This window comes from Zeugodacus cucurbitae, chromosome 6 (genome assembly GCF_028554725.1).
Source record: "Zeugodacus cucurbitae isolate PBARC_wt_2022May chromosome 6, idZeuCucr1.2, whole genome shotgun sequence".
Classification (NCBI taxonomy): Eukaryota; Metazoa; Arthropoda; class Insecta; order Diptera; family Tephritidae; genus Zeugodacus; species Zeugodacus cucurbitae.
Window position 1 is genome coordinate 52376118 of NC_071671.1, and position 16193 is coordinate 52392310.

Consider the following 16193-nt stretch of genomic DNA (forward strand, 5'->3'; position numbering starts at 1 on the left):
ATGTTTGAGTGTCCCTCTTTAGTTCTATAAGATGCTTGGTCTTAGTTCAACAGTTTCCACTGATTACTAATAATGTAAGTTCTAAGCTGGCATAATGACTATAATAAACTAATAGCCTTTTCACACAGCCAAATTAATTGATCAAATAAAATAGAGATTGAGAAACCAGTTTTTGCACTTCACACTACCGGCTACTGGATAATTATTTTTGCTTTTCATAAGAAATTGGTATGTTTCATCAGCTGATTAATATTTTTAGCAGCGACAACATCTCGCAGACAAAGAACGTATATATAATTGCAAAGACGGTCTTTGTCACATAGTTGCATTTCATTTTCAAGTCGATTAAAATAATGTAAAAAATTACTGTAGATTTTTCTTTTGTATGGTAAATCGATCTTAATCAGCGTTTTATCGAGCAGAGGCCGGTTAATTGATCAATTAGACCCTGTATGAAAAAGCTATAAACTCTTTCGAAAAAGATTAAAGGGATTTACACCATATTATCTAGTCAATTGTGAGCCATTATTCCTCTACACTGAAGATTCTCGAATCGTTACCTTCTAATCTTTAGACCACGATTCTTTGAGCATTGTAAATTTAATTAAATATCAACACCTTTTTGTTGGTTATAAGAAAACTACTATTGACTTAATTTATAATAACTTGTAAACAACGTCTATGTAAACTAAATCAGTTCTGCATCATTTTCTCCTCCATTGTAATTATAAGGTACCTTATAAATGTCTGAATATTGGTGAGAGTATTTGTGCTTTGACTTTGTGTGCGTGACTACTCAAAGTAGGCACCAAACTACCTCATTACCGCATTAGAAAGGCAGAAACCACAGCAGCTGCTTCCCAACAACCCGATGACTGCTATTGAACAATATATATGAACATTTATGTGATTAGGCATTTTGCAGTTGCTCACTGTCTCAAATAGTTGCCAGTTTCAATTTAGACGAAACTGAAACAGTTAGTTGCCAACAGCATTAAGCAGTCACTTAAGTACTTAAATCAATTTCGATGATTGCGCCAACATTCTGCGGAACGCCTAAGGAGCTAGAGCTCTAGTACGGCTTGTTGCCGCCAATTAGTGAATGGTATACCTTAAATAATATTACCAAAAACATTTGAGTAAATTCGAATGCCGGAGAGTGTTGAAGTGCCTAAATTTGGCAGCACTGATTTATTTACCTATGTATGTATAAAAGTGGGACTCAAGTGGGTGAAATATCTATGTACTTTATTAAAAGTGGCTACAAAATTTAAATTAAGCTACTTTTGATAGAAAGCAATTAAGCTTGGTATTCACATGAACATTAGCAAACAGAAATCGCATTTGACATAAAATAAACATTTTAATATCCCATGCAAATAAATCTAAACTATTATAAAAACAAGTAAGGAAGGGCTAAGTTCGGGTGTAACCGAACATTTTATACTCTCGCAATTTATTTATTTAACTTTATTTATATAATATAATACACAATTTGACCCACATATTCGTCATATATATTGTATAAAGTCCATTGAAAGTTGGAAACCATAATACTAAGTTAGAAGCACCGAGGTCCTCGTGCCTTAAAAACCTATGGGGCTGCCACACTATAAACATAGTATTTATGCAAAGTTATGCACCGATATCTTCACTAGCGCTTACTTTATATATTGTAAAGTAAACGATTTACATCGTCTTCAAAGTTCTGGTATATAGGAAGTAGGTGTGGTTGTGAACCGATTTGCCCTATTTTCACAACATATCATTGGGATGTAAGGAAACTATTACAAACCAAGTTTCAACCCATAAGTGGGCAACGCCACACCCATTTTCCATTTTGTAAAAAAAAACTGAGTGCAACTTCCATCTGCCATTTCTTATGTGAAATTTAGTGTTTCTGACGTTTTTCGTTAGTGAGTTAACCCACTTTTAGTAATTTTCAACCTAACCTTTGTATGGGAGGTGGGCGTGGTTATTATCCGATTTCAACTATCGGTGGGGTACGTAAGAGAATCGACTGCAGAAAGTTTGGTTTATATAGCTTCATTGGTTTGCGAGATATATACAATATGCCCCTTCCTTTATTCCAAATTTTTATAACTTTATTTATGGCTTAGTTATGACACTTTATGTGTTTTAGGTTTTCGCCATTTTGTAGGCGTGGCAGTGGACCGATTTTTCCCATTTTCGAAAGCAACTCTCTCACGGTCCCAAGGAACATGACGGACAGACGGACGGACACACATCCAGATTTCAACTCCACTCGTCATCCTGGTCATTTATATACATATATATAACCCCATATCTAACTCTTTTATTTCAAGGTGACACAAACAACCGTTATGTGAAAAAAACTATAATACTCTGTGCAACATGTTGCGAGAGTATAAAAATGTACAAGAACTAATAGCCCTCGGATCGGAAATAAAACAGATTTAAATAATACCTCAGTTTAATTTATATTTTACGTCAAATGAAACGGCAGATATCTTGGAAAGAAAATCATCATTCGATACAAGTTACCTAATCGATAAATAATCGATAAATATTACCTTGTGTTTATAGTTGAACAAACTTCAAGATTTACAAAAATTTAAGAACTTTTGAACACTTTTTTTCCAAGTCTTCCCTGGTTTGAAAGAGATCTCTAAAAATTGGTCGCCTTTTTAATATATCCGTCCACATTTTAAGGATGTATTCAGCTTATGAACATAAATTAATTCTAACTTTTTGCCAGAAAAACCTTTTCGTTGGCAGGATATACGAACCTGCGGCCCAATATCTTTTAGTCATTTCGAAAACAATCTATTTGTCATTTTAGAAATTGAAGGCCAATCAGTCAAATACTGGTTTTGTCTCTCTCATGAACAAATTAAATCTCGTAACATATGCGGTAGAAGCCAGAGAAAACACGAATATTATATAATTGTTGACGAGAGCATAGTCAAAGCTTAGTTGAGATTTTTGGAACTTGTAGTAATAGACTATCCACATATTGGTCTTAATTTCATTGCCAACACTTTCATCTTATACCTTACGCAAAATATCAATTATTTTTATTTACTTTTCATGAATTTCCTTCTTAATTTTTAAACAGTTGCATTATTTTCTTCGTTACAGAGCGAAAGTGCTAGAATGATCCGCCAAGGAGGATCAAAACGTGACTGACCTCTTCAAAACGTTGCTGTCACTGTCACGATTTCTGCCCGTCGGGAGTAATAATGACGGCACAAGTGGACTAAAGCGACGCTCTTCGGCATATGTTAGCGCAACGTCAAGTAGAAGTAAGTGCACTCAGAACCATATTTTCATTGAACTAACCAAATTGGTGCGTATAAAAAGACAGTCATAATGAAAAGAAAAGGACTGCAAAAGGCATGAGATGCAAACTAAGCGATAACTAAGTAAAATGAGATGCACACATGTAGCACACATTCGCTGCTCTTACGCTAACTTAGGCGGCCTCAAGGGTATCATTGTGAATATGTAAGCGAGTTCCAAGTCAAGTAGCCACTAACGACCACTTATTTGCAACAAAATTTTGCCCAAAATAGTAAGGAGACCCACATTTTTTCACAAAGAAGAGTTTCAACGGTTACTCGCCCCAAAACAGTCAACGGTTCTTGATGTCTATGAAACAATTTTGGGGTATCAGCCTTCAATTCTTTGTTGATGGCTTTCGGATTTCTCAGAACTAAACAAATATAACGTTGTCTTTGTTTAATAGATGAGACTATGTGAACTTGTAAAAGAAAATATTCCAACGGCTTCATTCCACTTTTATAACATACGACCAACGCATTCTCAACGTGCACTGCCTCTGCGTCTGGAGAAACACAAAAAATTACAAGCGTTTACATGATGTTTACCTTTTAGCAAACCATTCGCCACTGTCACATCACCAAAACATGCCCTGCATCCGCTGCTCACCGCAGCGCAGAGGTCATCTGTTATTCTGAACATATTTTTGCGTTTTCTTCAACATTCTCTGCAACTTTCTCCATTGGAGTTACAGCAGAACAGTATATGTAAACTATGTACAAGGGTAGTTTGATTAATTAGTTGCCCAAAGCAAAATGCGATATGGCTTTGTTTGTTTGAGCCAAAATTTTTCCGTGAGTCATTAATATTTGGTGATTTTTTTTTTAATATACATATGTCGATTTCGGTTTTCAGATTTCAGAATTCAAAGAGTGTTTAATATTTATTTACACATACGTTTCTCATCACTAAATATGACCTTCAATATACCATTCAAATTATATTTCCAACTCAAACTCGCAATCTTATCAAACTGCTCTCGTACTCATACAAATTGTTCAAATAAGCAATTATTCAGCAGTTAAATATGGTATCAGTGGCTGGTGCCACCACAATTCTGTTGCTGAATGTTGGCCTCTTGCAAGCAATGATTTTCAGCAGGAAATTGCTTGCTGCAAAATGCGCAATGCGACATTAAATTTCGTAATTTGAAAGAAAATATTAAAAATAAAAATATCAGCGGTGTTCATAGAAGCTAAGAAAACAGTTCTTTCGTACATATACCCATTTAATTTGCTGGTTTGGTGTAGTAATTAAAAAAAAAATAAATAAAATTAGTGTTTTATTTAGAGTATACATTTCAATAATATTTCAAAGGGGTTTCAATGTTACTCATACGACGTGATGTACCATTTCTATTTCATATAGAATGCAAACACCTTTCACAGTTTTTTTTTTTTGCAAATTCCATTTTAAGCTAGATTTATCCTTCTACCAGAATTTATCTCCGTTACATACAATTTATGCTTTGCTTTCATTGGATAGTTATTGTGTGTGAGACTTATCTTCCATTTCTCCTTTTTCTCTTTTCTTTATTTATTTTACTTATCGGTTTGTGTTTTTAATTAAGAACTGTACTCGCTCATTGTCTGACTCGTCGACAAAATGTTAAATTATTTGTTGCAAATAGCGCGCTGCGGAGCAAGCAGTGCTTGTGTCGTCATAATCGACTTATTGGCTGATAAATTACAACAAATATGCAGAAATTGTCATACAAATAACTGTTGTGGAGACATATGTAGCGCTGGTGGCGGTGGGTTGTTGCTGATGTCGTTGAGGTGGCGTTGACAAGGATAGCAGCTATTGAAAGCAAATTAATGATGTACAACTGAAACGCGCTTATGCACCAATACAACGCTGTAGTGTGTAATGGTCACTTGGCCATCTGCTGTGTCACGCTTTTTCCACTTTTATTGAAAGGAGGTTATTATGACAAATTATTATGCCATCACTTTGGCAACGAAAATGCGCTAAAATCCAATTGTAAAATAGTAGTGGAAATTAACAGAGAAAGAAATAATGTTATTTTTCACATTTTATAGTGTAAAAACACAAAATTCATATATAGCCTACAACTAAGGAAGGGCTGAATTCGAGTGTAGTCGATACTCTCGCAATGTTATTTGTACGTAAGTTGAAGTTTACCGAAAAATATGATCATTAGAATAGTATGGAGTTTTATTTCAAAACGTTACTCATACACCCCGGTTTATATTGATGATGGGGCGTTTGAGTAACATATTGTTATGTATAGATACGAATTTAATGCCATTGTTTTTATTATATTATATATAATAGTCGAATCTATTACTTGAGAATTTGTTCCTTTTTTATTGACGAAGCGAATTATTTGAAACTTGAACTTATTTACCAAATCACTTATGAGGAAATCTCTCTCGATTTATGTATATACCAATTTACTTACTTAAAAACTCTAAAGTCCCCATAAAACTGAAATATCACATACATCTGATTTGCGTTATGCTTAAATACAACCATATGGATAAGGATGATTATAAGCGGTGAAATTAACCGATGCACATTAGCTTGAAATAATTGTATAATTTATAATTAAAATTTATTTAAGCAATAAATTAATCAGTGTTAAAAATAAGCAGAAAATGCAGGCACCGATCCACAAAGTGGCGTAAAACACGGTATTTTGTATGGCCTTGCTACTATAATAAAATGAGCATTATTGGTTGGCATTATTATAGTAGATAGTATTTTTTTGTTTTTGCATTTAACTAAAGTGAGCAATGCACTTTAATCAGCACTTTGCTCTTGCATTAACCAACCAAATTACGAATGCATAGCTCTACACCTATCCATCTCTACACATTCATGCATATTTGCATCTGTCTGTCTGTCCAGTTGTTTGTTCATTCCACTGACATCTGCATACACTGTGGACCAACGAAATGCCGGCTACAAAACAAAGGCAAGCCACAACAACCGCCTGCTCGCCACTCGCTCACAAGTGCATTTCAAATTGAAGCACACACACATGCATTCATTTTGATGAATATTCACACACATGCATTTACTTTGGTGTGTTGGCGTGAATGACATGAATTGTTTGGTCGGTTGGCCGCCGGCACTTAATTTATTTATACAACAATCCTTGCCTACATTTGTTGTTACATATGCGTTGCAACCGTGCAAATATGAAATATATCAGCCACATTCTCATGCTCGCAAATAGGAATATAAACTCCCCAAACAGTTAGGTCACTATTTTACTAGATATCTTTGTAATATATTTCTATCTAAAGTAATGTATTCAAAAATCAATCAATCAAATAGAAATATTTATAATGAAGGTTCAGTAATAATAGTCTTGCTAAATCGGGAATTGACAATTAATTAACAGCTAATATTCTTCTGTTGAGATTGACTATTATTTAAAAATCCAAAGGAGACAACTGTGGCACATACATGTGGGATTATAAGTAGAGTTATAAGTTATAATTAAAGTCATAGCATAACGATGGCAACCACCTGTTCGAATTTCGATATAATAGTTCTAATAGTGGATTGTAACCGGCGGTCATCATAATTTCTAAGATTACTTACATATGTACATAGAATAGTGTCGTACACTTGCTCTTGTACCGCGTACGCGCGAACATTCATTTCAATTGTCATTTTGTAACTACCATTTAGTATTTTAACTTTGCCAATAGCATTAAGTGTTTGTGAAATAGATGAATAATAAAGTTTGAATTAATACGTCGGAGAATGCGAAGTTTTATTCAGTCGAATCGCCAATGGGTTACCGAAAATCATAGAATCTTCTGCCCGATGGCAGATTATTATACATACATTCAACCTAATCGGCAGGAGTACTGCCTCTAAGGAAAAACCCTTTCTTTAGATTTTTGAAATATGATCAGATGTTCATCATTTTCCATTCAATAGTTGAAGACCCGAAAACAACAGAACGACACCTTATATTACTTCCGACAACTTTCGTACACACGATAGTTGGTTCTACGTAACCAAAACGGTACTGGATTAATATCTAAATTGGAACTATTAACTCAATAGAATTCCTCAAAATTATTTAGGTAATATTTTCTAGCATTACCTTGCGTTTACTTTGAACCTAAAATTTATCCTATCAATTACAGATTTTCACAAATAGTTCTTGTTTTTAGCCCAAAGTACTTTCAACTCAAGAGCTCTTTACTCTCTTTTATTTCACATTTATCTTTTATAACACAGTTGTTGCCTTAATTTGGTTTGTTTCTTCGCTCGTCAATGACAACCCCTCTTGGTTCTCTATCACGTTGTAACTGTCGGTAATAATGGTGTAATTGGTTGTACTCGTGCTCCACAGTTCGATAAGTGGCGCGAATTTATAGCACTATTTTTAGTGCGGGGAAGAGGGAGCAGCTGTGATGTTCAGAGAATGCTACTTTTTAGGTGAGAAATGGAGGCTAAATTGTATGTTATGATTGGCCGATTTTTTTTGTTGGGTCATTTGATTTTCGAATATTTTTTTCGTATGGTTTTTGTTTTGATATTTTTTCTTTTTAATATATTTCCTTATTTTTGTTTTGTTTTATGATCTCTTTCTTTTCCAAGCATTTCGTTCGTTTGTCAACATGACAAATGCTCAAGGCCCTGCGTTCCTTATTTTCAAGCATACTTTTTCAGACATTTATGTGACATAGCCGAATATTAGCGGTTTTGTTTGACACTTTTCATTGTACAAAAATTTAATGCTTCTGTATTGAGCATGTAGAATCAATAAAAATTGTGTAGTAACGTGTGTACATGAACAGCGCACTCATATGGATATATGTATGTACTTGTATGTAAATTTGGGCGTTATATGTGTATAAATACACATAAGTGTGTTACAACTGGATTCCCTTTAATAAATTCTCTATATTTTCCAAGAAAATGTACCTCACATTTATACGTGTATACTCAATTGTATTCGAAACTATTTCAATAATCTTTTTGCTCACTTATATTTTGTATTAACATATTTTGAGCTTAGAGAGTTCTACGAAATTTCCCCTTGCTGTCGAATTACACTAATTTGTGCAACTCGTTGAGATTAATGCTTTGGCGATTTCACTGAAAACCTGTGGTTTCGAAACACAAATGGTTACTACAAATTCCATCGAATTTCATAATAATTGAAATGCAACATATTTTCAATAATTATGCTTCATTACAACATCTATTTACACAACCTGTAGGAAAAACATTAAACTTTGTATACAGTGTTGCCAGGCTATTATTTTATTATACGTTTCAAACAGTATAAAACCACTATAGTTGATAAATTTGATACTTTGAAGCTTTCTTCAGATTTTGTTTCTTCAAAATTTCTCTAAATTCTATATTAAAAGTTTATATGTAAGGTTCTTTATCTAGTGTATTTTTCAATTTGTAAATATCGTACAGGGCATGCGGAATTGCAAATGCATTAAAATGTCAAATTGCTCAAACTGTGAGTTTATAAACTCGAAATATTTTCATTTATTTGGTAATTGAAGCGAAATGTTTATCAGTTCTGCAAAATTCGGTTTTCGACTTAACTTATTCATTTTACCATACCGTTATTTCGAATTACATTACAACAAACAGTGAAAAACTTGCCGAATGAAAACACATTTTAATGGATTTTCGTAAGTTGTTTGTTCTTTTCACATATATTGTGTATGTATGTGTGCATCTGTAGATAAATGTTTTCATATAAAATGTTTAATAATTATAAATAACAATAAAATGGCTTTAATATTATTTCTGCTTAAATTTTTCTGCATTTCTGCAGCCCGGCCGTCTACCGCATTGCATTGTTTAGTTTCGTTTGAAACTTCGTCTCTTACACCTCTTCCTCTTTTTCCCTGTACTCAATTGTCGTTTTGAGATTTTATTGGCCCACTAGTAGTATTAGCATGGCAACTACCGAATTGTGTTAATAATTAATTGTTGTTGTTGTTTGCTTATGGCCTTGCTATAATGTATGCATTTGTATGGTGTTCCTTGGGGTGGGTGTATATGCAGTCGTACACAAGTAATTGACAAAAGTCTTTATTGCCACGAACGAATTTCTGCAACACAGAGTTGCATTTCTGATACAATTTAGACAACATGGCTTTTTATGTGTGTGCTTTTTTGTATTTGCCCTGCATCAGTGGGTTTCAACAAACAAGAATAATACTCATTCATAAAATTTGGAAATGCAATTTCTTTTTAATATCTATGGATTTTCTTAAGACAAATAGCAGTTTAAATGCACCATTAGTTTGTCAATTGGATTTGTGACTTAAATGCAATTTAGCAGCATTTTAGCATAATTTTATTGGATGTAAGTATTTATTGCGAAATGAAATGAACATTTTATCTTCTTCACTTCTATTTCATTTCAAATTTGCACTAAATCTGAGCATAAGGTGTGAATGAATGCAAAACCAGATGAGTCTTTGGCAGAATGTCACACAGTTATAGGACCAAACGTGTAGCATTGTAGATATTAAAACTTCACTTTAATTACAAAATATTTGTCTCGCTCAATAACTAATGTTAGTAGCGTAATGGACCCTAATAGGTTAAAAATAAAAAATATGCATATATGCCCTGCTGGACTTCTGCAAAAATTTTATTTTTACCCCGTGGACGCTGATCAGACAATGACCGTTTAAATCACATACTTTACAGACCTCGGCCAAGCCAGAGCTTGAGGCTGCACACATACTAATAGTTGAAAAGTTTATGAGAATTTCTTATGATATTTTTAGAGTGTGAACTTCATTTTAAAGGCAATATTTTGTAGAAGTTCTTTTTAACTACATTAACTACTTTTGCAGGTCCATTGCTATAGACATCTTTGGTGCTCATATACGAAATAGAGCAACCAGCTATGAACTTTCTAAGATTTTTTTCCTCCTAAAAATCCTATGCATATGTATGTACGCTCCCGTTTCTTGCGTGGGTTCATTTTAAAAAAGTAAAATAAGGAAAATGCGAACATGAAATTATATTTTATTTGTAATGACTTAAAACTTGATTACGACCTCTAGCCTTTGGTGTCCGTTGTCTTTCTCTCTGATTATGAAGGCGTTGGGAACGCTCAAAGTTCGACGCCCTAGAGCGAACTTATATATTTCTAATATTTTGTTCTTCAAGCCGCTGCACATGTTCCGTACTCGACTGTAAAGCGCGTATTTGGGAGGTTTTGAAATTTTGTTCACTGTTTACTCTCTGGCATACGATTGCGATGACTTGCAAGACGATTTTCAGTTTCAGATTAAGATTCTCCATCAAGGATTATTTTTGATACCCTCACCTGGGGACTATTTCCAGAAAGTTGAGATTCGAGTTACTCGGGATAAATGTAGCTTTCCAATGATGAAAGAATTTTTTGAAAATGAGTTTATTCATTACAAACATACATACGAATGTTTTCTCCTTATATTAGTAGTATAGATGTAAAAATCGCATAACTTTCGAATGAAACAATTGTAAATCACTTCAAATATTATTAAAAAAAATGTTTTCATAAAAATAAAAATATAATGTTATAATACATAATTTTAGATCGACAAAGTGTACGAAAAGGCCTGGGTCCAATAAATGCCAGTGGAGTATGGCCAAAACAAAATCTTGGTACAGGTAGTGCAGTATACTATTGATGTTCCCTTCAATTCCTGCAGAAAACCAAAGCATACTCGTAAATGTGGTTTTCCAAGAGCAAAAATAATAATAAATGTAAAACTTCTTGGAAACCTATAATCCCTTACTAATATATGTGCTAGAATCTCTGCGTTCCTGAGTATGTGTGCAATTGTTGGAAGTCTAGCTTCTTGCCTCTTCTTGTTTTTGCGCTAACTAACTGTATTACTCTCAGCAGTCTTCCTCTTTAACATTCTGTTGGTTTCCACTGTCAATAATTGTTATTTTTGGATTGTTGTTATATACATTAAATGAGTATTCAGTATGCAAATAAACTTAATATAAAAATATTTCTCCCGTAGACAAGAATCGCAACGCCAGTTCATTCGTTTCCGGTGATAAAAAGTCCAGTTTGGTCGAAGCAGTTGATCCAGCCATCAGCAGCGGCGATGTCAAGCTAAAGCCCAGATCTAGGTTAGTCTCTTTATATTTACCCCCTCTTACATGAGTGAGGGTTGTTGTGCAAATAAATGTCTCATAAATTTTACCCTTCAAATTGCAGGTCACTCATACGCCGTGCATCACGCAAAACCAAACAACAAATCAACAATGCGTCCGATGATTGTAATTTTCAATAAAGCGACAAAGGAAGGAGGTGCTTATACTTGATTAGGAGAAAATTGTAGGAAAATCGTAATCAAATATGTACCTACTTTAAAGCAAAGGGATATGTTTGGAAACAACAAGAAGCAACAATAGGCAGCAAAGTGTACATATGCATGTTTGAGAGTGCGTATGTGTACGAGCGTTGATGTTGGTATGCATGTAAGTAGGCATAGTTATTTGTTTGTACAAATTTAATTAACTATAGTCAAAGTGCATCCACCGCAATTGTCGCGTGAACGATGATGTCGAAAAATATTACACATTTTGATATGAACGCTTAATTAGAACTATTATATAACATAACAATAATAATAATGATGAAAACAAAGCAAGAGTCGTTGATTAAACGAACAAATAGCAATGATTTTGTTGATGTGAATATATGTTTGTGCATAAGCAGTGTTTACGGCTAAAAAGTGACGGCCTACAAAAAAATAGAAAATAAATAAAAAATATTTTGAAAAAAAAAAATTTATAATATTTATTAAATTCTGTATTTGTAATGTAGTTTAATGACGCACTAGTTGTTATTCAATTTAAACAAATAATAATTTAAATTATAAGCGTAACTTTTTTATAAACATTGCGATGTAAGTGCACACACTTTGCGGTTTAAGTAACAACAATTGACTTAAAACAACAAAAATAGTTTTTATCTGTTTAATTTACGTTGCATTTTAATAGGACGCTTTTTTGAACTGAATTTTATTTATTTAAATGGAGAGTTGTTTACAAAATAGCAAACAGTTGTATATATAAAACAACAACCACATTTTTAGATTTACAGAAATTACATTTAAAAATAAATTAAGCCAATAACAAAAGAGAAAATAGTTTATAGTTTCATAAAATTTATTGATGACAAATAAATGTTTGTTTTTGTTACTAGGTTTATAAATTGTAGAAGCAAATGGAAACAACGCAAGAGAATTGTGATAACAAAAACAAAACAAAATACCACCAAGAATTAGACTGAATAAGAAACTAATATTTGTATTAAAGTAATAAAATATTACTTAGAAATTAAGCTTATTTAAGTGTTGCGAATAAAAAAATCTTCAAAAAATATTAAAAAATACTAGTTGCGACATTATGCAACAGGGCAACAGTCCGAACAATTGCATTTTCTTTAACGACTATCTTCATTTTCCAAGCGTTAGTATCAACTAGCTTTGAATTTGAAGTAGATCTGAAGGAGACTCTTCAGAAGGTTAGAAGGATCATCCATATATAAATTTTCGAGACCAAATAGTGAGGCCGTCCTTAGCGACGCTGTAAGGAAGCTGAATTGGTACACATAGTAGTGAAAGAAGCGTAGATTTTGGAAATATTTCGAATATATTTATAAAACATATCTTTGAAATGATAGCTAGTGGCCTGCGTTCCACGAATCGATCATTACAGACGATGTGCTCATAAATGAAAATTAAACATTTTGTTAATATATAAAATATAATATTAAGGATTTATAAGTTTTTATGATTTATTCTAAATGAATAAAATAAAGAGTTTTATACTTTTGGACTTCTGAAGAACAAACAGGTAAGCTATACATCAGTTAATGGTATGCGATTAGTAACCAAAGCACATAAAAAATTAATAAATAGTTTTTGTTTAAAGAAAAATTCTTTTTAATAAACTTAAATTAAATATAATAAATTGACTACCACCAACCAACAACGACGAGATAAATTCATACACGCATATGAATTCATAAAAAGAAATTATCAATCCCGGTTGGTAACACTGCTGCGATGCAATAAGAGTTCACATAATCTCTCTCACAAGAACAAAAACTCCTTGAAGTTCGAATAATGCAACAACTTGACTTCGAACAGAACGACGAAGCACGGCTACGTTGTTATTATGACGAAGGTAAGATAATGCAAATGCAAAAATAAAACACTTCGTATTTGTTATTTTTGGAACGAGTTGGACATTTGGAACACAAGTGCATTGTTACAGCACATGACGGACTCAGCACATTTGCTGTGCAGTCCGCATACTCCTAGCGCACTAATAACTTGATATACGATAACCTGCGCAGTTTGTATAAAGCGCAAAAACTATTTTCTACAATTAGTACCTGCATCGTTTTAGAAATAATATGACATTGGGAAAACATTATTGTTGTTGTGAATAAACATGTTGATAGAATTATTGCAATTCATATGTATTTTTTAGGTTCATGGGCGCCTGGAACCATTTGTTAGGCATTTTTATTGGGATTACAGGAAATAAATTAATTATTAATTAAAATACTGTAACAGGAGCACAGCAAAAGGTGTGTTTCTCACTACCACACAATCATCTCTCTCACGCCCACAAAAACAAACAAACTTCATGAAGTTCGAATAATGCAACAACTTGACTTCGAACAGCACGATAAAGCACAGCTTCGTAGAAAGAAACACACTTGATATTTGTTATTTTATGAACTAGTTGGACATTTGGAAAACCAGTGCATTGTTGCAGCAGTTGACGGACACAGCACATTTGCTGTGCAGTCCGCGTTCTTCTCGCGCACCAATAACTTGATATACGATAACCTGCGCTGTACGGGGCGCACTGCACTTTGAATAAAGTATAATGGGGGCAATTTAGTGCCAACAACTTTAAGAAAAAACATGAAATTTGGAAAACATTATTGTTGGCGATAATTAAAAAAATATTCTTATGAATATATATGCATATGTTGATGGGCGCCCTTAGAGACTTTGAACCACTTGCTAGGCTTTATTATTGATATTCAGCAACAATAATCAAATAATTCGCACTCTCTCCAAATTTAATTTTGTAAGCCTACTGTATTTTACAAGAAGATCGTACAGAGCTCATTGGAAGTTGAATTTAATTTCAGCAGCAATGACACACACACATTAACATAATTTGTATGCAAATGCTGGGGGCAAAATCAGGCGATCATGAACAGATGTAACAGAACAAATGAACAAAAAATGCAAAAAAAAATATATGTTGTCTTTAGTGTTTAGTTTTTGTACTGATGGTAGGATAAATAGGAACGAACTTTTGTTGGTAGAAACTTGTTATCAAATATAACCAGGAGGTAATTTTAATATATACCTTCTTTGTTTTATGAGCGCCTGGTATAAGGCATATTAAGTATAGGAAATTTAGAGCAAACAAAAATTTTAAACGCGATCGCCGCCGCTTCATTTGGCTACATTTTCATACATTTTCCGTATAAGATCGTCACAATATACCAGGCGATCATAAATGATAGCAGCAAGCAAAATTCCTAAAATATTTACAATAACAAAATACATATTGGTATGCCTTGTTTAGTTCTAGGGACGATATGACAATCAGAGTCAATGTGTGTTGTTCTACAAATTCTGCACTGCAAATTCCTCAATGCGTAGAAATTGTTTTTATATTCGAAACAACGACTGCTAAGTTTTGTTTTTGCGCCTGGTATGCTATGCTATTTATTTTTGTTTTAGGAACGTCTTGGTAATTGAAATTAATGTACGCATGTTGTTGGTATGCAGAATATACCAGCTGGACTTTTCGTATATTTGGGACACCTACTGATCTGTTTTGTGCGACTGGTGGAAATTGATGCTACATTACCTGTTGAAAATTATTTTCTGCGACGGAGCCACACACACACAGACAATATATATTTTGTATGAAAATGCTTGGCGCTATACTAGGCGATCATGAAAAATAGCAACAGAACAAATGGACAAAATTTACAATAACAAAATGTAAGCAAAATGTTTTCCTAAAATATGTACAATAACAAAATACATATTGGTATGCAGCATTAAATGCCTTGTTTATTTCTAGGGACGATTTGGCAATCAGAGTTAATGCGTGTTGTTGTTAATTGCATATTTTGCGATGGGTAAAAAATTGTTTTTATATTCGAAAAACCGACTGCTTCGTTTCGTTTTTGCGTCTGTCCCAAATATACGAAAAGTCCAGCTGGTATATTCTGCATACCAACAACATGCGTACATTAATTTCAATTACCAAGACGTTCCTAAAACAAAAATAAATAGCATAGCATACCAGGCGCAAAAACAAAACTTAGCAGTCGTTGTTTCGAATATAAAAACAATTTCTACGCATTGAGGAATTTGCAGTGCAGAATTTGTAGAACAACACACATTGACTCTGATTGTCATATCGTCCCTAGAACTAAACAAGGCATACCAATATGTATTTTGTTATTGTAAATATTTTAGGAATTTTGCTTGCTGCTATCATTTATGATCGCCTGTTATATTGTGACGATCTTATACGGAAAATGTATGAAAATGTAGCCAAATGAAGCGGCGGCGATCGCATTTAAAATTTTTGTTTGCTCTAAATTTCCTATACTTAATATGCCTTATACCAGCCGCTCATAAAACAAAGAAGGTATATATTAAAATTACCTCCTGGTTATATTTGATAACAAGTTTCTACCAACAAAAGTTCGTTCCTATTTATCCTACCATCAGTACAAAAACTAAACACTAAAGACAACATACATATATTTTTTTTTTGCATTTTTTGTTCATTTGTTCTGTTACTATTATTCATGTCCGCCTGGTTTT

General features: G+C 33.3%; 1 pseudogene; it reads left to right on the plus strand.

Moving 5' to 3' along the window:
- The window catches only part of LOC128922557 (GTP-binding protein Di-Ras2-like), a 29389-nt pseudogene extending 17343 nt beyond the window's left edge, over nucleotides 1-12046 (plus strand).
- The last annotated feature ends 4147 nt before the right edge of the window (nucleotides 12047-16193 follow it).